The sequence below is a fragment of the Triticum aestivum genome, chromosome 1D, assembly GCF_018294505.1.
Source record: "Triticum aestivum cultivar Chinese Spring chromosome 1D, IWGSC CS RefSeq v2.1, whole genome shotgun sequence".
In the NCBI taxonomy this organism is placed as follows: domain Eukaryota; kingdom Viridiplantae; phylum Streptophyta; class Magnoliopsida; order Poales; family Poaceae; genus Triticum; species Triticum aestivum.
Window position 1 is genome coordinate 314,869,256 of NC_057796.1, and position 8,331 is coordinate 314,877,586.

The 8,331-nt window shown below is 46.5% G+C and overlaps 1 long non-coding RNA gene across 1 annotated transcript; it reads left to right on the forward strand.

Annotated features, from left to right (window-relative positions):
• The first annotated feature begins 3,341 nt into the window (after nucleotides 1–3,341).
• LOC123169100 (uncharacterized) lies at nucleotides 3,342–4,974 on the forward strand. Its single transcript, XR_006484655.1, has 3 exons — nucleotides 3,342–3,530; nucleotides 4,307–4,490; nucleotides 4,578–4,974. It is a non-coding gene; the product is annotated as an uncharacterized lncRNA (long non-coding RNA).
• The last annotated feature ends 3,357 nt before the right edge of the window (nucleotides 4,975–8,331 follow it).

The window sequence follows — 8,331 nt, forward strand, 5'->3', positions numbered from 1 at the left end:
CTTTAGTCACCACATGTGTCATGTATATAAAGTATATAGTATATACCCGTGATCACCTCCCAAAGTGATCACGGCCCAGTAGTATAGCATGGCAGACGGACAAGAGTGTAGGGCCACTGATGGAACACTAGCATCCTATACTAAGCAGTAGGATAGCAGGTAAGGGTAACAACTGTAGCAACAATGATAGGCTATGCAGCAGAATAGGATTAACCGAAAGCAGTAACATGCTACACTCTTCTAATGCAAGCAGTATAGAGAAGAATAGGCGACATCTGGTGATCAAGGGGGGGCTTGCCTGGTTGCTCTGGCAAGAAGGGGTCGTCGTCGATGTAGCCGATCACAGGGGTATCGGCAACGGTCTCGGAGCCTACCGGAAAGAAGTAACGGAGGGGGAACACAATAAATAACAGAGCAATCAAATGTAACACAAAGCAAGACGCGGCAATACGTTGTGCTAGGAGTGACGTAACGCAGGGATATGTGATACCAGCGAAGGGGGGAAAACATCCGGGAAAGTATCCCCGTGTTTCGCGTTTTCGGGCATATGAACCGGAGGGGGAAAGTTGTGTGTTTTCTATGCTAGGGATGTGTGGCGGGCGAACGGGCTGCGTATCCGGATTCGTCTCGTCGTTCTGAGCAACTTTCATGTACAAAGTTTTTCCATCCGTGCTACGGTTTATTTTATATTAATTTTAAAAGATTTAAATCATTTTTGGGATTTATTTAATTATTTTAAATCAACATTATCCAGAATAGTATTTGCTAACGTCATCATGACATCAGCAGTCAACTTTGACCATTGACCGGTCAAACTGACAGGTGGGCCCGTTCGTCATTGTCTTAGACTAACTAAGCAGGTTTAATTAGTTTAATTAAGTCATTATGTTAATTTAACAGATTTAATTAAGTTAATTAATTATCTAATTAATTAATATTTTCTAGTTCTTTTTTTTAAATGGGGGCGTGGGGCCCATATGTCATAGGCTCTGGGGGAGCCTAGCGGGCACTGGGCGACTGGGCGCTGCGGGCGTCAGCCCGTTTGGGCGCCTGCCCAAGCCAGTGGAGGCGTCGGGCGCCGGCGGCTGCAGCGAGGTGCAGCGGGCAGGAGGCGGCAGTGGAGAACGGCCACGGGTGGAGCGGTTGGGGCGGCGGCCATGGTGGAGCAGGGAGGCAGCGGGACGGTGTAGGGTGGCGGCGGCCGTGAGCGGGCGCCGGAGCGCGTGCGGCGAGGGGCGCGGCCGTGCTCGACCGCAAGGCAGAGACGGGGCGGAGGCGAGCGGACTGCACGGGTGCGAGGTGGACGAGCGCGGTGACCGCGAACGAAAGGAAGGGGAGGCGGAGGCCGAGGGCCTCACCAGTGTTTGCAGGGGCACATGGGCGTCGAGGCTCGGGGGCGGCCCGTGGGGAGGAGGACGGGGACGATCGACGGAGACGGGGAGGCGGTCCAGGTCGCCGGCGACGAGTGCGGCAGGGCGACTGGGTCGAGGGCGCGGCGCCGGAACGGCGGCCTCGACTCGGGACGAGGAGGAGGTGAGGAGGCGAGGCAACGGGGTCGAGGTGGCGACGGCGTAGGGCGACGGGGCACCGGCGAGGTTGTTCGGCGAGGGAGGGCACTCCGGGCGGCGGCGATTGGCGAAGGGGCTCGGGAACGCTCCCTCGATCCAGATCGGATCGAGAGGGGGGAGAGCGACGTGGGGAGTGGGGGGATGTGTGCGGTCGGGAGTTAGGGTTTCGGTCGGCTGGGGCCATATAGGCCAACTAGGTGGGTCGGCCTGGCCTTTTGGCTAGATGGGCCAAGGTGCCTAGTAGATTAGGTCCTCTTACCTTTTTTTATTTACCTTTTCTTTAGTGTTTTCTTTTAGTTAGTTTTTATTTTTGTTTTAGAAAAATACCAAAATGGCACCTAATTTGATGTTACTAAATATGTCACTGCCACATTAACTTGTTACACAAACTAAAATAGTTTGTAATTATTTAATATTTAAAAGTAATAGTTTTCGCTACTGCTTTATTCGCTTGATAGTATTTAAATATTTTATAAAGGTGTGGTTTCTCCACCACAATTACGTATGCATTATTTGGTCCGCTTTGAACATTTTAGATTTAATGTTTGAAACTTTTGTTGTTTAACTTGATTTTGAATTTCAATTTGAATCGTTTTCGAACTAATGCAAGATTAGTAATAGTAATCGAAGTGACGTGGCATCATTAGCAAAGGGTTATTGTAGTTTAATTATCCGAGCGTCACACAAGGGAAAGTTATGGGTGCAACTTACAAACTCCAAGCACCTACAAGGTTGCCCTCTCCTAGCTTGTGACCGTCAGGAGCGATCCCTGTTCTAGAAATTTATCCACTTGATTAAGTACCAGCTTCTTCATAGGCGACGGAGAGGGTGCCTTTTTTTCGCTTGACCCGTGGCTCGGTAGGAGTGCACCTAACGCTAGATTCTTGGCCCTGTTTGCGATTTGCTCAGATCCAATGCTTTTGGTAGCCTTGGCTGCCCATTATGGGTATTAGAAAACTCTGTTTCGACAAACATTTGGCCCTAAGGAAGCCTTTGCTTGGACTGAGTTGCCGGGGGGCTCCCCTTTGTTCTTGGGTTCCCCAAATGTTGTGTCATGGCTCCTTGCCCTCTCGAGGCGTTTTCCATCAGGTCAAAACTATTCCGCAAGAAGACCCTCTCTAAAACTGTCTTCTTATGTGTAGTTCATAGGGTCCAGGTCAAAACTACGCTGCAAGAAGACCCGCTCTATTACTATATTGTTATGTGTAGGCGTGGCGATGACCTGGACCCTATGGACTACACATAGAAAGATAGTTATAGAGCGGGTCTTCTTGGGTAAATAATTGGCATTCCTGCAGTAGTGGCACCCGAACACGCGCATAACCTATATAAAGGTGAATCATATCCTTTATGTGTGTTTACTTGTATATCTCGAGGATGGTATACTACTTGACACTTCTACCTCGCGCACATTTAGGTTTGAGCAGAAAATCACATATGGCATGGAGGAGGCCAGGCACAATAGAATGGCTACACCATCCAAGAGGAAAGCATGGAAGCATAGAAGGAACCATTGGATGAAGGCACAGAGCGCCAAGACGATTCAATGAATTAGTACTGCCAAGTTGGACATTCTAATCCATTGTCCGACTGATGTTTGTTATGTTGGACAGTCTGAATTGATGTCCGGCTTGCTGAATGCTCTCTGGACACTATCGGATATTTCTACTTATGGCAATAATATACGACATGTAGGAATGTCCGACTTTGCCTGCCGTGCATGAAAGTTGGGCCAGCCCATGTATATTTCCCTTCCTCGCTTACCCCTTCATGGGCGGACCCATATATACCATTCCCCTCCTAGATCTAGGGTTAGCAAAAGCAAAGACAGGAATGGACATTGATAGAGCTTTGCTCATCTACCCTCCCCCCTTGTGGTAATCCTCTATGTTGGAGAAGAATCCATTGGAGTAGAAGGCCACCCACTTGGTGAGACTCTAAGGAGTACAAGGGGCCAATCAGGTGAACCCTCCATGAGCACACAAGACCTCCTTCTATGGAGAATATGTATCTTGTATTACATCTTGTGTGTTGATTTGTGCTAGTTTTCCTTGTGTTTCCTCTTGATTTCCTCCAATTTCTTCGTGTCCTTCCTCAAATCCATCCCCAATTTGTGATAATCAGGTCACCCAACGACTTAACCTATATCATTTGGTGTCATGAGCAAGGTTGCCATCAATTGGACCCCCTCCCCTCAATCTGCTAGCCTTGTTTTGTTTTGTCTTGCCCAAATTTAAAATTTCCTGAAAATAGCCCAAAGTCAATTTCAAGCTCTCCGTTGGATTTCATGACTTTTGGTTGGTTTTGATCCATCGATCTCATGCAAAACTAGTTGATCTACCTTCCTTTGCATGGATTTAGCCCAATTTTTCTTTCCCCACTTTTTTGAGCCAGAAAATCGATTTGGTCCACCTCGGGTTCATCCTGGATCTTCCTGTGCATGTTCAACATTGCTCGGATATGCCTCGGATGCTCCGTCATGCCAAATCCGCTGACTTGAATTCATATAGTCTAACCTTCTATAGAGAGCAAACAAAAAAATTAGCATTGGGTGTTTTGGTCATATCTTCACATCCGGATTCCGGTTTGGTGTTCTTGGGCTCATTTTGAAGATAAGAAAATGTTCTTGATCATCACCTATGTTTCCACGTCATTTAGTTGAAATGAAATTTCAGTATTTTGGCATCTTTCCTATTCCTTCCACTATGTAAACTTGAAGACGTGTGCATCTTTGTCAGTTTCACACACAGGCCCAATAATGGGGCACCCCTTTCGGCTTTGGGGCCAAGCCTCCCTTGCGGCTAGGGTTTGGGGCCACCCCTTTGTGATGAGGACATCACTACTACAGTAACACCCACAACTCCTGCTTCTACATATAATGGACCAATTACTAGAGCTCGTGCACGCCAACTAAATTATCAGGTACTTTGGTTTCTTGGTAATGATTCTAATGTTTATGAGAATACGATGTTGCCTAAACTGGATACTTTTGTTTTGCTTAAAATGAAGGACCCAACATGGACAAGAAGGATGAACATTGAAGCATGATTAAGCACGGAGATGATGGCGTGCGCAAGGGCAACGAGAACAGAGTTTCTGGTGGAGTTTTTCAGCACTTTGGTGCCACCATGATGACATCCAAGGACATGGACAAAATAAAAAAGATGGCCTTTCATAAATTAAGCCCATAACTTAATATAGGTGTCGCGTCACCTCATGTTTGGGCCAGGCCTATGTAATGTCGAAATACAAATCGGTAGGATATTTTTAGAGTCCTTATTGTAGTGGAAGTGACTCAGGAGGTGTTTTAGTACTGCCTTGCCAAGGGTGGGCAAAATCCCCTCTCCTTTCCCCAATAAATACAACCCTTAAGGCAACGTTTAGACTTGGGTTTTGTTTAGATTAAAAGCTCGCCATAGCTGCAACTTCGCATTCTTCATTTGTGTTCTACGACCAGACCAAGACGTCACAGAACCCCACTTTCATTAATAAAACTTTTCTCTTAATATTCACAATATTTAGATTGCAATTTTAGTTTCTTGCTTGTTCTTTGTTTGCGTGCAGGAAATAGACCTTCATGGTCAGGTTGATCGTGCTCCGGCGTGGTCAATAACCTCTCGGAGTTGGTTTAGAGATTGCTAAGGCGCGACGTGCTCGCACATTCGTAGCTAGATCGTCAAAGTCTACTTCACTGAAAACGATAGTCACCACCTCATCGAAAGACGGGACACCTTTGCCTCTATCACTTTGGTGCGCCGACCTAGGGGGGAAGGTAGTCCCTCCTCCAAGGTGGCCACCCCTCCCTACGTCTATAAATATGAGAGGGGCAGCCCCATCCAAATGCATCTCATCTTGCATGAAGGTTGTCCTGTCTTTCTCTCTCTCTCTCTCTCTCTCTCCCCCCTCTCGGTAATGTTTCTACGCCACGAGGCTGCTCCACTCCACCTCTAGTTCTCTGGCAGAGTTCCGTTCTGGAAGGTGGAGCCTTGTAGAAATAGTGATTTCGTACACATGGATACCAGCAGAGGGATCATCTCTTTGATCCTAGTTCGAGGGATAAAACTCTCGTGGTTAGAAAGTTTAATCCTAACCGCGGGAGTCTACACCAACTCTTCTCTCTGCTGCACTATAGTTGGTAATTAGAGAATAGGCGCTTGCCCGGTTTTACCAAACCGAAGCCCTTAATACTGAAGGAAATATGCCCTAGAGGCAATAATAAAGTTGTTATTTTATATTTCCTTATATCAATGATAAATGTTTATTATTCATGCTAAAATTGTATTAACCGGAAACTTGATACATGTGTGGATAAATAGACAAAACACCGTGTCCCTAGTAAGCCTCTACTAGACTAGCTCGTTAATCAAAGATGGTTAAGTTTCCTAACCATAGACATGTGTTGTCATTTGATGAACGGGATCACATCATTAGGAGAATGATGTGATGGACAAGACCCATCCATTAGCTTAGCATTATGATCGTTAAGTTTTATTGCTATTGCTTTCTTCATGGGAGGTCAAGGAGGCTTTAAAAAGGATGAAAGGAGGCAAGGCGATGGGCCCTGACTGTATCCCCATTGAGGTGTGGAAAGGTCTCGGGGACATAGCGATAGTATGGCTAACCAAGCTTTTCAACCTCATTTTTCGGGCAAACAAGATGCCAGAAGAATGGAGACGGAGTATATTAGTACCAATCTTCAAGAACAAGGGGATGTTCAGAGTTGTACTAATTACCGTGGAATTAAGCTGATGAGCCATACAATGAAGCTATGGCAGAGAGTCATTGAGCACCGCTTAAGAAGAATGACAAGCGTGACCAAAAATCAGTTTGGTTTCATGCCTGGGAGGTCGACCATGGAAGCCATTTTCTTGGTATGACAACTTATGGAGAGATATAGGGAGCAAAAGAAGGACCTGCATATGGTGTTCATTGACTTGGAGAAGGCCTATGATAAGATACCGCGGAATGTCATGTGGCGGGCCTTGGAGAAACACAGAGTCCCAGCAAACTACATTACCCTCATTAAGGACATGTACGATAATGTTGTGACAAGTGTTCGAACAAGTGATGTCGACACCGATGACTTCCCGATTAAGATAGGACTGCATTAGGGGTCAGCTTTGAGCCCTTATCTTTTTGCATTGGTGATGGATGAGGTCACAAGGGATATACAAGGAGATATCCCATGGTGTATGCTCTTTGCGGATGATGTGGTGCTAGTTGACGATAGTCGGGCGGGGGTAAATAGGAAGTTAGAGTTATGGAGACAAACCTTGGAATTGAAAGGGTTTAGGCTTGATGGCGGTTTCAGTACTACTACGTGTGAGGAGGAGGAGGTTAGCCTTGATGGCCAGGTGGTACCTCGGAAGAACACCTTTCGGTATTTGGGGTCAATGCTGCAGGAGGACGGGGGTATTGATGAAGATGTGAACCATCGAATCAAGGCTGGATGGATGAAGTGGCGCCAAGCTTCTGGCATTCTTTGTGACAAGAGAGTGCCACAAAAGCTAAAAGGCAAGTTCTATAGGACGGCGGTTCGAGCCGCAATGTTGTATGGCGCTGAGTGTTGGCCGACTAAAAGGCGACATGTTCAACAGTTAGGTGTGGCGGAGATGCGTATGTTGAGATGGATGTGTGGCCACACGAGGAAGGATCGAGTCCGGAATGATGATATACGAGATAGAGTTGGGGTAGCACCAATTGAAGAGAAGCTTGTCCAACATCGTCTGAGATGGTTTGCGCATATTCAGCGCAAGCCTCCAGAAGCTCCAGTGCATAGTGGATGGCTAAAGCGTGCGGAGAATGTCAAGAGAGGGTGGGGTAGACCGAATTTGACATGGGAGGAGTCCGTTAAGAGAGACCTGAAGGATTGGAGTATCACAAAAGAGCTAGCTATGGACAGGGGTGCGTGGAAGCTTGCTATCCATGTGCCAGAGCCATGAGTTGGTTGCGAGATCTTATGGGTTTCACCTCTAGCCTACCCCAACTTGTTTGGGACTATAGGCTTTGTTGTTGTTGTTGTTGTTGTTGTTGTTGTTGTTGCTTTCTTCATGACTTATACATATTCCTTTGACTATGAGATTATGCAACTCCCGAATACCGGAGGAACACCGTGTGTGCTATCAAACGTCACAACGTAACTGGGTGATTATAAAGATGCTCTACAGGTGTCTCCGAAGGTGTTTGTTGGGTTGGCATAGATCGAGATTAGGATTTGTCACTCCGAGCATCGGAGAGGTATCTCTGGGCCCTCTCTGTAATGCACATCACTATAAGCCTTGCAAGCAATGTAACTAATGAGTTGGTTACGGGATGATGCATTACAAGAAACTTGTCGATAACGATATTGAACTAGGTATGAGGATACCGATGATCGAATCTCGGGCAAGTAACCCGATAACAAAGGGAATGACGTATGTTGTCATTGTTGTTTGACCGATAAAGATCTTCGTAAATATGTAGGAACCAATATGAGCATCCATGTTCTACTGTTGGTTATTGATCAGAGATGTGTCTCGATCATGTCTACATAGTTCTCGAACCCGTAGGGTCCGCACGCTTAACGTTTCGATGACGATTATGTATTATATGAGTTATGTGATTTGGTGACCGAATGTTGTTCGGAGTCTCAGATGAGATCACGAACATGAAGAGGAGTCTCGAAATGGTCAAGAGGTAAAGATTCATATATAGGATGATAGTATTCGGACACCGGAAGTGTTCTGGCGGTACCGGGTACGTATCGGGTCACCGGAAGGGGTTC